General features: G+C 50.2%; 1 protein-coding gene across 4 annotated transcripts in view; it reads right to left on the bottom strand.

The window, feature by feature from the left end:
- SH3GL3 (SH3 domain containing GRB2 like 3, endophilin A3) overlaps positions 1 to 16,368 on the bottom strand; it is a 134,306-nt gene that overhangs the window by 4,882 nt on the left and 113,056 nt on the right. Inside the window, exon 9 of one of the 4 annotated variants that reach the window (XR_006381656.1) lies at positions 3,753 to 3,969. The exons of the other annotated variants lie outside the window; for them this stretch is intronic. The gene's annotated coding sequence lies outside the window, so the exon portion shown is untranslated. The remainder of the gene's footprint in view (positions 1 to 3,752; positions 3,970 to 16,368) is intronic. 4 annotated transcript variants of the gene reach the window in all.

Here is a 16,368-nt window from a genome sequence, read left to right as displayed (position 1 = left end):
CCACGGACCGCTCTCTTTTTGAAGAAGACACAGTGATACCTCCAAGAGGTCACAACAGCCTGGCCCCCGGGCTAATGGCAAACCCAGAAACAGATACCAGCCTGGGCTCTATCCTGCTGATGTCACCTCCTACATGATCTGTGACACCGCGAAGGGTCGCCAAGACATTTTACGGGCTATCACACTGACCAAGGGTTTAACGACACAACAGTTTTTCCTCCCGTTGACTCTGCAAGCTACCTGCAGTGACCGAAGTCAATGCTGAACGGCAGGCACACACTCCTCCTGCCCACCAGCCCGCGGCATGCGCCTACATGTGCACGACTGGCACACACGCTGAACAAATCAGGGAAAAGACACATTACTCACTTCTCACTTCATTTATTCTAGGCAAGGGACCACTGCCACGCTGCCCACTTTGACTTTCTAAGAGCTGGAAAACGACCAGTGTTCATATCACACTCCATCAGCAAGTGAGCCCCAAACATGGCGTCTCTCCTGAGAGGCGGGGGCTGGCATCATGAGGCAGGCCACAGTTCCCCGACCCAGGCAAGGCGTGAGCACCTGGCTCTCCGGCCATGTCTGCACGGCCCCCGGCACCGTACACAGTGCCCCCAGAGCTGGGGTTGGCTGTCCTGGCCTACAGCAGCAGGACGATATTCTGGAATATCGCCCGGTGCCTTTGTCGAGCTGGGTCATTTCCACTGTTGGGGGCCCTCAGCCCGAGGACTGCAGCCTCCCTTACTTTAGGGAGAGAGGAGAGCCTGCACATGAACAACGCAGTCCATGTTGTAACTTCTAGGTTCCCAAATCGTGCCATTTCAGCCACAAACTGGTGTGAAAGCCAAGGTTTACAGGCTCTCATGCCCAGACCAGAGCCAGGTGGGCTTTTATGAGATTTAAGAGGCAGAGAGACAGACAGACAGACAACCTGACTTCTGGAGTCTAAGGAACCAGGATGTGAAGAACCCAGAGCATGGAGATTTGATTACAAGCCGTGGAGAGGAAAGGGCTATTTCCCGCCACTGGAGAAGACCTACAAGCTCTTTCTAGAGGCGGAGAAGGGGCTGGAGAGAGAAGAGGGTGGGGAGGAAGGTTGAAATGCTCCCCTGAGTCTAGCCAGGGTGGGGGGAGGGGGGTTTGAGGCTCCACTTCCCACTGGAACTCTGGGAGGAGGCACATCCTCCAAGTGCTCCCAGCCGGCATGGTGGGGAGGTGTAATTACACAGGGAGGGGCCTGAGGGAGCCACCCCTGGCTCCCCATGACCTTGGAACACACTCGAGTGCCCTCCGGAAGTGAGGAGGTGCTGTGGGGAAGGGGACAGCTGGACCAAAGACGGCCTGGGGCGGGCAGGACGCTGAGCCCCCACAAGCCAGAGCGGGGGGCCTGGCCCACAGAGCTGGGCCTGGAGTGACAAATGATCCCAGCGGTGTGAGCAGTTCAGCCCCAGACCTGCCCCGCTGCCTGCCACCGGGACGTCCGTGCCACGTCCCCCGGCCTCCGGGCCACATCCAGGGGGAGCGGTGTGCGGAGGAGGGTCGGCGAGAGCGACGAGCTGCGCTGACGGAGTCTCGACGGAACAGACCGGGAGCAAGTCCTGAACGGACCAAGCCGTAAACGGCCACTGTACTTTCTACGGGAAGAGACCGGGTTACCTTAAAATGGCAAGATTATGGTTTTTTCCACCATTAGAAGAGATGGAAAAAAGATTAATTTTTTTTCTTTTTTTTGGCCAACAGTAGAAATGGAAAAAAGATTAACTTGTTTCCCCCACTGCTCTAAATGGAGGCACATAAGCAAGTTCAGTTCACTTAAGAGAAGTCAAGCTTCTGCCCACCGAAGTGATAATGTAGGAAGTTCCCCTCTCCACCAAAGAGGGGTCGGAGTCAGCATGGGATGGAGCCCATGGGACCAGGCAGAATGGGGGGGGGTGTCTTCCTCACCGGACCAGACACAAACACCTGCATGGGACCCCGAGCTTCCCCCCACCAGAAGCCAGCACCTCTGCAGAAACCTTCCCATAAGGAAAGATGGATTCTCTCCAGTGTACTGTCTCTGGGGACACCTCGTTCCTTCTGTCCCCTGCGGCCTCACAGCCACTGCTCCTTGAGCTTGGGCACACCTTGCTGGCTGAGGGGTGGCCCCTGCTGTCCGGCAGGTGGCTGACGCCCCCAGCCCCAGCCCGGGCCACCCCACAGATGCTGCCTCCGCCCGCCTGCCCTGACCAAGGGGCCCGTGTTTATTTTCTCTTGCTCCCGAGCCCTGGCTTAACGTACCATGAGGGCAGAGGAGGGAAAAACAGTCTTCCTTGTGAAAGCACCACAACAGAGATTATTTTAACAGAGAAAAAGGAGGGTCCCTGTTAAATATTTATTAGTCAAATCCTGATCCCACCATTAGGAGAAAAAAGAAACAAAGGGGACCATAACACAGGAGTTTCAAGGGGGCCGGGTGTGCGGTGAGTGCGTGCTGCGTGGGGGATGCACAAGAGGCAGGGAGCTCGTGTTTCCCTGAAGTATGTTCCCTGCCCTCTTGGCAATACTATGGCCTGGTACCTAACAATACTGGGTCCCCTCTTATCATTTTAACAACACTAAAGTTCTGGGGAGTGCCCTCCCCATCCTCCCTTCTGTGTCCCCAAGTCCCAGGTGCAGAGGGCCCCTCACTCTCACGGAGATGCCCAGCGCCCTCCTGCTCGTGGTCCCACGGTCCCACCAGCAACGGGGATGACTTCGTAACCCTCCGTGCCAGGACAATATTCTAAGTGGCTCCCTGACATCGTGGCTTTACTCTGGTACCATGACTCCCCCCCAGTTTGGTGGATGGAGGAATGAAGCATTCACAAGTTCAAAGCAACTCAGCGGTGGTGCTGAGACGTGGCCTCCATCTGGGTCCAGAGTCTGCTCTTGGCCTGAAAATCACTGGCCTGTGAGATTATCCCCACTCAGCTTCTGAGCCAACCTCAGGCCAGGGATGGGCATGAGGGCAGGGGCGGGGTCTATCAGTTGGGCTTCGGAGCCTGGCCTGCTCCGGGAAGCTCCCAGGCCCTGGAACGTTCTTTGGGAGCGTTCTCTCCTACAGCCCTCCCTGGCCCCCAAGGTCTACCAGGTCCCACACGCTCCAGAGATGTCCTTTGGCTACTTATTCCCGGTCCTGCTTTCCTCTGCCTGAGCGCCTGCTTCTGAGTAGGCAGCTCAGGCTTCAGTGAGAAAACAAAAAAACAAAGCAAGCACCGGAGTAAACTCTGGGTGGCACAGTAGCCACCAGAGTGAATGTGGCATCTGATGGCCCTGGGTTTCTGCAGCCTGGTCTGCTCCTGTGCTCCCCTCCCCCTTTGCCACATGCCAGGATCTGGGGGCCAGTTCTCCAGGGCTGGACTTCTGCTCCTGGCACTGACTGCGGTGGAGGGGGAGAGGCAGGGAGAGATCCGCACAGCAGGGGGCATGCTTCTCTCCGTAGCACAAAAATCCTGCCGTTCTTCTTTGCTGGACTTTAACTTGGGTCCCGTCCAGACCTCACAGCAACCCCCCACTTGCTCTTGTCTGCTGGTGCTGCCTCTGAGGACTTCATTCCCTGGAGGCACCTGGGGCAAGCCATCCCCACTGAAAAGGTAAGCTGTGATGCCCCCTCAATCCCCCAGTCGTATTTTTTGGAAGGGAAAGGGGACAGAGAGAGACGAGAGTTATACGACGGCTGTCGACGGGTGTGCCCATCAGGGAACACGGTCTGGCGACTACCAGAAGCGACTGACCTGAGGACGGCTCTTGTCTTTTCGTAAATGCCCCAGACTGCTGTGCCTTTTGACTTTTTGTTCCTGCGCTGTTTGTTTGTTTGTTTGTTTGTTTGTTTAAGTCTTTCTCTTGCCTCCCTTGTCGCCGGGCTGTGACCTGTCACTTTCCTGCCGTCAGTGGACCTTCCCGAAGCCGTCCCTCGGCCTTTCTAATCTGCTGCTTCCAGTCTGCTGTAGGCTAAGAAATCAGATCACCAGTTAGGTCACACGAACAGCCGGGCGGGGGCGGGCTCTTGCTCGTGGCAAGCGCCCTGCCCAGCACCTCCGATCCACATGATCGGAGGACAACCCCGGGCAGTCACGGTGGTAATATCTGCTCTCTCGAGCATGAGCTTGAGACCCAGCAGGAGTAACCAAGAGCCAGGATCTAGACCTCCCTGTGACCTCACAGCCCTTCTAATACTGAGGCCAGCAGGTGGCACCTGTCTGGGCCAGGTAGGCTCCTGTTCTGCCTACCTCCTGGGCGGACGTCTGGAAGTTCGGGGGGTGTTTCCTTACCACCAATGCTACGCGTGGGGCTGCAGAGAGCAAGTTTCCTGTTCACGGGTGGAGTTACCCCCAACCGGGAATGGACCCGAGCCTCCCTCTGGAGGCTTTGGCTGCGCACCAAGGTGACCCTGAGAGCTGGCTTAGACAATGGGGTAGTTTGCCTTTTAACCCGCAGGGGCACAGACCGGATTCAAATTCTCCAGTGTATGTCTGGTTCAGATTCCTCTCCAACACCCAGCAAGCGCTTACTCCCTCCCGGCCAGGCACCCCCCTCAACCTATGAGGTTTGGTTCAAATTGTAATTTCTCTTTTCCCAATCTAAAATCTCAAGCCCTTGCAGAAGAATTATTTGGAAGTTAAGCACTTTCCCTGCAGCTGACCCAGACACAGCGCTGGTGCAGAATTGTAATAAATACCCCCAAAACCATTTTGTCCGCCGCCTCTGACATGCTTTTTTTGTCCACTGCAAATAAACTACACGGGAACGGCAGATCCCTGGTTTCTAGCTCTGGATGAGGTCACCCCTGGTCCCAGATTTTCTTAGCTGCAAATTTTATGCCTTAATCTGTGGTTAATGTTATAGATTAAATGTCTGCATCCCCTCCGAATTCCTACGTCAAAGCCCTAATCCCCAGGGCAGTGGTATGGGGGGCTTTGGGGAGGCGATTAGGCCATGAGGGTGTGCCCTCGTGAATGGAACAATGCTGCTGTGTCAGGACGCAACGAGAAGACAGCCACCCGTAAGCCAGGAAGCGGACCCTCACCAGAAGTGGAATCTGGTAGCACCTGGATCTCGGAGCAATCAGCCCCAGCACTGGGAGAAATGATTGTTCGAGCCCCCTGGTCAGTGGTATTCCGTTAGAGCCGCCCAAGCTCCCTAAGACAGGTAGTAAGTTACTAAGAAAAGTCCAGTGAAAATCCATGAACCCTCCTTCTAGAAATAAGAACACTCCATGCACCCAAAGGAGACATGACTTGTGGAAATCTCTTGTCGGGGGACTCAACCTCACTCATCACACTGTAATCTATTAAATAAGCAGGTGTGACTTGTTTTCACCGTAATTCCAACCCTCCACTGCTTACACCGGCTGCACGAGGTGGGTGTGCGCAGGGAGTTTTGTGCCCTCCCCCTCGCACAGCCTTGCGAGTCCAGAGACATTATCTCAAAAGCTTCCTGGGACCACCAGGTCCCGTGTTTGTGGGCTGCCTTCGCAGCTCCGAGTGAAGGGAGAGAAGATGACACACGATGGCCTTAATCAGAGGCGACTTCTTGGCCCCCAGGATGGAGTTCAAGCTCACGGATGGGCTTTGTTTGGGCTGCCCCCTGCTCCGCAAAGTGTGGCTAAGTTATCAATACTTAAAAATCAGGAGATTGCATGTAAGCAAATGTATGATTTCTGGCTTCTCTTGAAAAATCAGAAAGGCCGGCTCTTCTGGGCCCATATTCCGAGGCAACAAACAGCTGCTCTTGGCAGCCAGCGCCCCCCTTTGGACAGGACTAGTATTCCATACCTGGCCACAGACTCACCTCTCCCCTTCTGTGCACCTGTCACGGAGGTCTGTGTCAGCCGCCTGGTGCCAGGTTTCTTACACTTGCCCTGTGTCTCTCATCCCCATACTCTGGCACTAGGGTTTGCAGCTGGGGCCACACCCACGGGACAGCTCCGGGGGGTCATTCTCATGGACTCAAACATAAAGTCCTATGGGACCGGGCCTTATAGCTGCCCTCTGTGTTATCCCAGGAAACATCAACTTCTACACTCTTTTTAAAAAAATATGAGTATCTATGTTAATCTTTAGATGAGGGCATTTCAAGTTTTAGCTTAGAGACCTAATGTTTCATCACCACAGAATATCAAAATGTTTAAATAGGCAGCATCGGAGAGAATAAAACGCCATCATTTCAGCCAAGTAGCAGTAAAACTCCCACCACTAAATCAGAAGTCACACCTTACAGCTTTCCGAAAACTCTTTTTACAGACTCTTTAGAAGAATTTCAGGAAACCATTCCTTGCCATGAGAAAGCCTTCCTCTCTAAAGCTTCCTCAGGATGAAAAGTAAGAGAAAGACTCTTCCCCCTTCCTGAGTCAGTGGCTGCTGATCAACAGTAAGAATCACAGTTCACATTCCATCAATTTAAAGAAATATTGTTTTAAACAGAGAACACATAAAATGGTCAATCTGTGCCCTTCTCCCGTTTTTATGAAAGCTAAATACTCATGAACTAGAACTACAGCAGCCACAGCACTGAGAGGGGGAGGAAACCTGCAGTGTGTTCGGTCCAATCATTTCATTCAGGGGCAAGTTCAAATCCTCCCAGAAAGCTTAAGAAACTCCCCCAAAGTCACACAGCAAATGAGCACCAGATTCTGAGCTGCACTACAGGGCTTGTTCACTTCTCTCCTGTCAATAGCTCTGACCCACCCGCCACTGATAATGTACAGAAATGGTTATGGGGGGGAGAGGGAAGGGGAGGGTTGGTGACCGAAAAACAACTAAGAAAACCGTGGGAAGGAAAGAAGGAAAAGCAAGAAACAACCTGCCCACTGGGCGATCACCACGGTCGCTGCCGAGTGAAAATTTTCATTTCCTCTTCGGAAATTTAGGTTAAAAAAAAAAAAAAAGCATATATTTCTCTTTGGAAAGTGCTTGTCTTCTTCAAGTTGCGAACTTCACACTTGACTTTGGAATAAATGTTTATTTTCTAATGTAATCCCAGAGATTTTTGCTCCGACGAGGGGAACGACTCAGACTCCAGATGTTACTTCCAAGCCCCCTTAGCAGTGTCAAGAACTTTATATAAAAGTCTCTTTTATACCTGGAGGGAGTGAGAATGTCTGCACAGAAGCCATTTGAGAGATTTATTTCGCCTCGCTCCGCAAGGCCCGGAGCGTGCACTTGGAACCCACACGTGTTCCCTACCCTCGGGCCTTCCTTGTTTTCAAAGTCGACCTCAAGCTGGAGCGTATGAACCCGAAGTTGGGAGTACATAAAGTGACACCCTCTTTAAGAACTTAAATGGGGGAAAGGGAAAAAACACTCATAAATAAAGGAGTTGATAAGAAATGCAAAATATTCTTTTTCTAATTCCATGAGTGACAACGAGGGGCCCCGGTAACACGCGAGCCTAGACTGCAAACTCCCAGCCTGTTTTCTTCAAAACCGAGGGTTTTATGGGAACAAGGCAGGCGCACGTTTCAGTCCGGGGGCTTTTCTTGGCCCTCCTGTCTCTTTGGGGACACAGGGGCAGCACACGCTGATGACGCGTCGTGACCCCACGCACACGGGCTTGGACGGGCTGGGCCTCCTCCGAGCCAGGGCTGAACTCGGTTCTGCCTGCAATCCATCATCTCAAGAGGTGACCCGCACCCCCCCGCCCCCTCCCCTGCTCCTGGCTCACTTTACTCATTCTCTCAGGCAGCGAGAAATGTGCTATCAAAGCGTCCATCTCGGTCCCACGATGGAGTCTGCCTAACTGACCTGCGCCCTTTCATCTCCCTCTTCTCTGTTCCTTGAGAAAGAAATGATGAAGAAAATGTTCTTGGAATGCGTTCCTGGCGCAGTTCTGGGAGCTTTGCTTTAAATTGTTAGTGAAATGCTTGACATTTTTCCTTCGCTTTATAAACACTATGTGCAAATCATTCAGGATCCTAATGGAAAGTAATTTCCCATTAATACGGGCTATAAAATGCCATTTTCTTTTGAAACCCTGCCCCAGAAACAAACAGTACAGGACCCCTTTACAATCGCAAATTCCACCCACAAATCACCGAAGCCCGATACTGAAGTCGGGGGCCAAAGCCACTGCCAAGGGCAATTTCAGAGAGGCAGCCTGGGAAGGGCAGCAGTGGAGAGCCCGCCCTTGGGACGCTGAGCCTTCCGAAAAGACATCTTTTGCACATCTGTGATCTCTGGCTGACCATCCCTCTTCTAACAACTTAATCTGCCCGGGGCCCTAGCTACTGGCCAAGGAGGAGGGTACAAAAGCACTGACATGCACAGTCTGGAAAAGAAAGCCAAGGAACTCACTGTCCTATCAGCATTTCCTTTGTCCAAGTCAGATGCATACAACAGGCTCCCTTTGCAACCGCTCCTGGCCACGGATTCCCCGTGATCGAGGAGCTTGGAACTAAATCATTCCCAAAGCTCTTGTACATTTTAAATGTTCCCCAGTATTGCTTCTTAAGGATATAAAGTGAAAGATCTAGAAAGTGAAGGATCTAACTCTGCTACTTATTGTCTCTGTGGCCTTGAGAAAATCTCACTTAACCTCCCTGGGCCTCCACGTACTGGTCTGTAAAATGGGCACAATAACCACATGAGAAATGTGAAGGACGTCTTAGTATATTAGCTGACCCATATTAAGTACTCGGTAAGTGTAACGGCTATATTGTTATATTGTTATTTGTTTCTGTTTTATTTTCTACTGTTACCACTTCCTTGCAATATCTTTATGGCCATGAAATGGGGTGTGTGTGTGTTATGGCCATGAAATGGGGTATAATATATACCTGTGATATTTCTGGCACTAAAAATGACGGCATGCTATGTCCCTATGCCCTTAAGTGACACTTCGGTTATACTGCGAGTCTGAGAGGTCAAAGTCAGGATCGCTACAGGTAGAGGAGGACACCCTCTTATCACAGGAGAGCTGAGTTTTCCTGGATAGCAGAAGAGAGCAAAGGGGCTGGGAGCTGGACCCTCGGTGCTGGGGTCTGCTAGCTGGGCTCCACTCAGAGGACGGGGAGGGTGGCTGACGGGCAGCCTGGAGTTGGACGCATTTTCAAAGTTTTTACTTAGTTTGTTTTTCTATCCAGCTTCTTTCCAAACAGAAATTCTGAAGTGGCCTACAATAATACACATATTCAAAACAGAGTGTTTCTGTATCAGAAGTCGAAAAGCAAAGCCACAAACACTAGGGAAACAACAGATTTTCATCCAAACAAGAGAACTTTCGAGAGTAAAAGTCGGGGTGGGGGGGCAATACTAAAAACTGAACTAAAGTGAGACACAGGACTATCTTGGGACAGTTGACTTGGGCCTGTCCCAAGCTAATGAGGACACACGGCCGCCCTCGTGGAAGGGGAGGAGGGGCCCGTGAGGCAGCTGCGGTCTTGTCAACGGTCCCTGGTCTGGGTCTTTGCATCTGGCGCGGAGGTTCCCAGCAGTCAGGGAAAACAGGCAATAAAACATAATGCACAATTTCATTGAAGAAAGAAGTATACCTTTTCTCGAGGGCCATCAACTGTCCCATTATTAAATATACTTTTTATTCAAATATTAAAGACGATCTTGAAAACAGGAAAATACTGCCCATAAATTACTACCCTTTAACCTGGTCTGCACAAAGACGCTGATCTGCAAAACTGTCATCAAACTGCACTAACTACCCACCCAACCATCACACTGCACTAACTATCCACCCAACTACACACTGCACTAACTGTCCACCCAACCATCACGCTGCACTAACTACCCACCCAACCATCACGCTGCACTAACTACCCACCCAACCATCACGCTGCACTAACTACCCACCCAACCATCACACTGCACTAACTACCCACCCAACCATCACACTGCACTATCCACCCAACCATCACGCTGCACTAACTACCCACCCAACCATCACGCTGCACTAACTACCCACCCAACCTTCACGCTGCACTAACTACCCACCCAACATTCACACTGCGCTAACTACCCACCCAACATTCACACTGCGCTAACTACCCACCCAACCATCACACTGCGCTAACTACCCACCCAACCATCACACTGCGCTAACTACCCACCCAACCATCACACTGCGCTAACTACCCACCCAACTACACACTGCACTAACTATCCACCCAACCATCACGCTGCACTAACTATCCACCCAACCATCACGCTGCACTAACTACCCACCCAACCATCACGCTGCACTAACTACCCACCCAACCATCACGCTGCACTAACTACCCACCCAACCTTCACGCTGCACTAACTACCCACCCAACCATCACGCTGCACTAACTACCCACCCAACCATCACGCTGCACTAACTACCCACCCAACCATCACGCTGCACTAACTACCCACCCAACCATCACGCTGCACTAACTACCCACCCAACCATCACGCTGCACTAACTACCCACCCAACCTTCACGCTGCGCTAACTACCCACCCAACCATCACACTGCGCTAACTACCCACCCAACATTCACACTGCGCTAACTACCCACCCAACCATCACACTGCGCTAACTACCCACCCAACCATCACGCTGCGCTAACTACCCACCCAACCATCACGCTGCACTAACTATCCACCCAACCATCACGCTGCACTAACTATCCACCCAACCATCACGCTGCACTAACTACCCACCCAACCATCACGCTGCACTAACTACCCACCCAACCATCACGCTGCACTAACTACCCACCCAACCATCACGCTGCACTAACTACCCACCCAACCATCACGCTGCACTAACTACCCACCCAACCATCACGCTGCACTAACTACCCACCCAACCATCACGCTGCACTAACTACCCACCCAACCATCACGCTGCACTAACTACCCACCCAACCATCACGCTGCACTAACTACCCACCCAACCATCACGCTGCACTAACTACCCACCCAACCTTCACGCTGCACTAACTACCCACCCAACCATCACGCTGCACTAACTACCCACCCAACCATCACGCTGCACTAACTACCCACCCAACCATCACGCTGCACTAACTACCCACCCAACCATCACGCTGCACTAACTACCCACCCAACCATCACGCTGCGCTAACTACCCACCCAACCTTCACACTGCGCTAACTACCCACCCAACCATCACACTGCGCTAACTACCCACCCAACCATCACACTGCGCTAACTACCCACCCAACCATCACACTGCGCTAACTACCCACCCAACCATCACGCTGCACTAACTACCCACCCAACCATCACGCTGCACTAACTACCCACCCAACCATCACGCTGCACTAACTACCCACCCAACCATCACGCTGCACTAACTACCCACCCAACCATCACGCTGCACTAACTACCCACCCAACCATCACGCTGCACTAACTACCCACCCAACCATCACGCTGCACTAACTACCCACCCAACCTTCACGCTGCACTAACTACCCACCCAACCATCACACTACGCTAACTACCCACCCAACATTCACACTGCGCTAACTACCCACCCAACCATCACACTGCACTAACTACCCACCCAACCATCACACTGCACTAACTACCCACCCAACCATCACACTGCACTAACTACCCACCCAACCATCACGCTGCACTAACTATCCACCCAACCATCACGCTGCACTAACTACCCACCCAACCATCACGCTGCACTAACTACCCACCCAACCATCACACTGCGCTAACTACCCACCCAACATTCACACTGCACTAACTACCCACCCGACCATCGTACCATGAACATTTTCACGTTTCGACATGACATCCGTTCCAATGCATTTGGATGGCTGCATAAGGTCCCATTTGATGTTCCACATCTCCTTAACCGGTACCCGACTACTGACAAGTACGTACAAACACACACCGGTCATCGGGTTATTTTCACATCTGGCTTGTCACATCTCCAGACAGTGCTGTGACAGACGGACAGGTAGGCTACTGCTTAAAGTATTTCCTTAGAATACATTTCCAGGAATGAAGCCACTGAGAAAGCATAAACATTTTCATTAATTCTGATAGACACTGCTCAGTGGATTTCCCAGTGAGTCACCCCAGGGCTCGGCTAACTCTGGTCCGCAGGCCAAATAATGTTTTAATGGGACACAGCCTTGCGCATTCACTTTCGGATTGTCTACGGGCACTTCTGACTGAGTTACAGGGCTACAAGAGAGGCCATAGAGCCCATGAAGCGTGAAGGAGTTTTCACTTGACCCGACACAACACATCTGCCAACTCTTTAAGTTACCTTACCATGCATCCCCACCAGCAGTGCGGGCCCAGGCGCGGGGCCACACTCTAACGGAAGTGAATCACGTGGGACCCCACAGAGAGGTCAGGGAGACAGAGAACAGACGTTTGCTTCCTCAACAAAGGTGTAGTATGTGTCTGCGGCAGAAGCCACAAGCTAACCACCAAAACCCACGCTCGCATTCTTCCCCAGGAATATGGACCTGGCTAGGACGTGGCCTTCTGGCTTCCCTCCCCCTTCCCCAGCCTTTGCAGCGAGGTGTCGCCATCAGACGCTGCTCTCGCCAGGCTGGGAGCGGAAGTGAGGTGAGCCAGTTGGGGCCCATTTCCTAAGGAGAAACCTCGAGCCTGGGCTCCCAGCCTTGATCTCCACTTTCTGAACCACTGTTTTTTTGGAGTCTCCGTGGAGCAGTAGCTACGACCTGACACAACCTAGTGGCAACGGTCGGGTGTCGTCACCATCAAGCATGGGGTGCGGAGTCGGTGGGCGGGCAGGGATCAGGAAGCAGGTGTAACAGGCATGAAGGCCAAGACCCTCGTTAGGGCGTGGCAGAACATCTGGTGAAGCTGTGGCCTATGGTAACTTTGAAAGCGTAACACATACCAGTAGCTCGAAAGAAAAAGTGGATAGAACAGAACGTTAGTGTGCACGGGCTGCAGCTGGGTGCATCCAGCAAAGTATTATTATTATTATTATTATTATTATTATATTTTTTGAGAGAGAGCAAATAACTTTAAATGAAATAGTACATCAAAGATGTAAAATGGAAACTCACGCCACGTACCATAGAGAATATAACCAGGAGACTAATTATGATGGAAAATACAAAACTCTTCTTAAAGAGAGAGAGTGTGAAAGGGAGCGTGAGCAGGAGAGGAGCAGAGGGAGAGAGACAGACTCCTCAGGCCGACTCTGACCCCGGTGTGGTGCCCGATGCAGGACTCCATCCATCCACCCCGTGATCACTGAGCCGAAATCAAGAGTCCAGACGCTTAAGAGAGGGAGAAACACAGGTGCCCCAAAATAGACAATTTTGTTCAATTCCAGCTGGGTACTCCTGCCTGCAAAAGGCTTTCAGGCCGCCGCCCAGCTCCTCTGCTAGAACCTGACATTAAAAACATTCCCATCTAAGTAAACACTGTGGCTTTCTCTCCTTGAACTCGGAATGATGAAAAAAGAATTGAGAAAAAAAGATAATCGTCTTATGAGATGATTGAAGGTTCTTCATGTCTGTGGCCCCTGGGCGCCCAAAGCCCCCTGGGACGGCAAACAGCAGGGAGACGCGTCCAGGGGGACACATGTGAATGGCCCGAGGGAGGCTGATGCTGACACCACGGGCTGAGTATGAGTCGGCAGCCTGTCCTCCGATCTCGAATCTCCATCTGTCGTAAAACGGGCATTTTTAAAATTTCCAGGGGATGTTGGCAAACAAGACCGAACATGGCTGGAGGACCAGAAATCGTGAGGAATGTGCGGAACAGCTGAAGAAAGGATGCGGCAGATGGAAGATACGAAGCCCAGAGTGGTTCTCAACGAGGGATGCTCCAGAAGCGGACCCCGAGGACGCCCAAGGCCCAGAGCTGGTGCGGGCTGCAAGCTGGGATTCTGGGGACAGAGCGGCCAGGTGAGTCCTCCCACCCCGGGTCCACACCAAGCACCAAGGAGCCCAGGCATCCGCTTCCAGGAAGGAGTCACGAGGGCAGGGACCTGAACCAGAAAGTTGGGGCAGTGAGGATGCAAACACCCAGAAAACCAGAAACCAGTGCACCTCTCTCGTTACAGCATCCCTTAGTCCCTTACAGGGATGTGAGGAATCTAATGACTTATCAAATTACATGTTAAAACTAAAAAATTTGACTAAAAATCTAAAAAATTGTGTGAGAAGCAGAGTAATAACTATCTCCCCGCCCACATCCGAGAATCTGTGGATTCCTTCCTTTACGTGGCAGAAGGGGATCTGCAGATGTGATTAAATTACAGACCTTGAGAAGGAACGAGAACTGAATGATGTGGGCAGGCCCAACTTTGTCAGCTGTAATCACAAGTGACCTTAGAAGAGGAAGCCGGGAGGGTGAAAAGCAGAGAAAGTGATCTGATAATGCAAACACAGGTCAGACAGCTTGGAAGATGGTCCACTACTGGCTTTGAACATGGATGAGGGGCCACAAGCCACAGAATGTAGGCAGCCTCTAGAAGGTTCTAGAAGAGAAAGGACGAGAAGAGAAGGCAGCTTTCTAGAAGCCTCTAGAAGAGACAAGATAATAGCTTCTTCCCCAGGGCCTCTCAAAGGAACACCAACACCTTGGTTTTAGGACTTCTAACCTCCAAAACTGTAAGACAGACAATAAATTTGTGTTATTTTAATTTCATTCAGTTGGAAAAAGAAATTCAACTGATGGGCTAAATAAATGAATGGGTACAAGGAAAAAAATAAACAAGGTGAAATTTTCTCAGAAGACAAAGTAAAAAGAACAGAGATATAGAAAGCAAGAAGGAAAAGATGAGCCAAAGAGAAAAGACAAATTTTCAACATCTAATAGGACTTTAAAAAGAAAAAATCAGAGAGAATCAAACAGGCTACTTAAAACATTAAAAAAAGATCTCCCATCACTAAAAACAGTATAAGTAATCAGATTTAAAGGGTCAGTGAGAACAAAGGGAAGGGAGGGGGTAAACCGATCTTCTCGTAATTCCAATAGACTTGCCAGGATGGAGACAACTCCACAGTTACAGTCAGAGACCTCAACACCCCCTGCCTAAAAATTAATAGAAAAGACTAGACAAAATAGCCACGAGTGATTTGAACTACGTTATCAAACAATTTGACCAAACTGGCATTTACAGAACCCTTCACCCAACAAGAACAGAACACAAACGCATTTCAAGGGAAGAGCATTTACAAAGATGGACCGTACCTGGGCCATCAAAAGGAAGTTTCAAAAAATTTTAAAGGGTACAAATCATACAGAGTCTGTTATCTAAGAAAAATAGAATTAATTAGAAACCTAAACAGAAAGATATGGAAAATCCCCCAAACATATGGAAACTAAATAATGTATCTCAAAATAAACCATGGGATCAAGAGGATATCAAACATGAAACTAGAAAGTATTCTGTAGAGGATGAAAATGAAGACAACATACCAAGATCTATGGGATGCTGCTAAAGCAGCGCTTCGAGGGAAAAACCAGCACTCAACACACAGATTGGGGTGGACGAAAGGACTCAGTGACCTCAGCTTCTACCTTAAGAAATGTGATGAGGAGGAGCAAGCAAAATCCAAAAAAGGAAGGAAATAATAAAGATCAAAGTGAAACTCAATAAGCCAGAAAACAGCAAGTGACAGAGAACCAGTGAAACAAATCTGGTTCTTTGAGAAGACAAGGAGATTGATGCATCAAGAGGTAGAGAGAAGACACAAATTTTCTATCAGAAACGAGAACAGTGGCATCACTACAAAGTGTCTATCTCTCACAAGGAAAATAAGGGAATATATAAAAGACTTTATGCAGTAAATCTGGCAACTTAGGTGATATGGACAAAGGCCATGAAAGACACAAACTACCAAAGATCACTCAGGAAGAAACAGATAACCTCAACAGCCTCACACCTACAGGATAATTTAATTTGTAGTTAAAAACTTTTGCACAGAAAAACATTTATTTTAAAGAGCAACTTTAGCAGAGAAAGCTGACAAGCACTGCATCAACCAGGTGGCCAGCAAAAGCATCGATACAATTAACATCAATAGTAATGATTCACTTTGATACCCGGAGAATGGCGCTTGGCCTCTGTGGCCTTCCAATTCCACACTCCCAATTCCATATCCCTAGTCTCATCACAAAAAAAATATCGACAAATCTCAACTAGGGACATTCTACAAAATACCTGACTGTGACCCCCCAAAGCTGCCAAGCTCTTAAGAACAAAAGAAAGTCTCAGAAACTGTCATAGCCAAGAGGATTATAAGCAGATATCATGACTAAATGTAAGGTGGTGTCTTGGATCGATGTTGGAACAGAAAAAGGACATTAGGTAAACACTAGAAAATCTGAATGAAGTACAGATTTAAGTTATTAATAATGTATCAATACAGGTTCACTGGATGTACCAAA

The sequence above is a fragment of the Neovison vison genome, chromosome 13 (genome assembly GCF_020171115.1).
Source record: "Neovison vison isolate M4711 chromosome 13, ASM_NN_V1, whole genome shotgun sequence".
NCBI lineage: Eukaryota > Metazoa > Chordata > Mammalia > Carnivora > Mustelidae > Neogale > Neogale vison.
The sequence above is the reverse complement of the archived record's forward strand: the minus strand, read 5'-3'. Positions and strand labels throughout refer to the sequence as shown.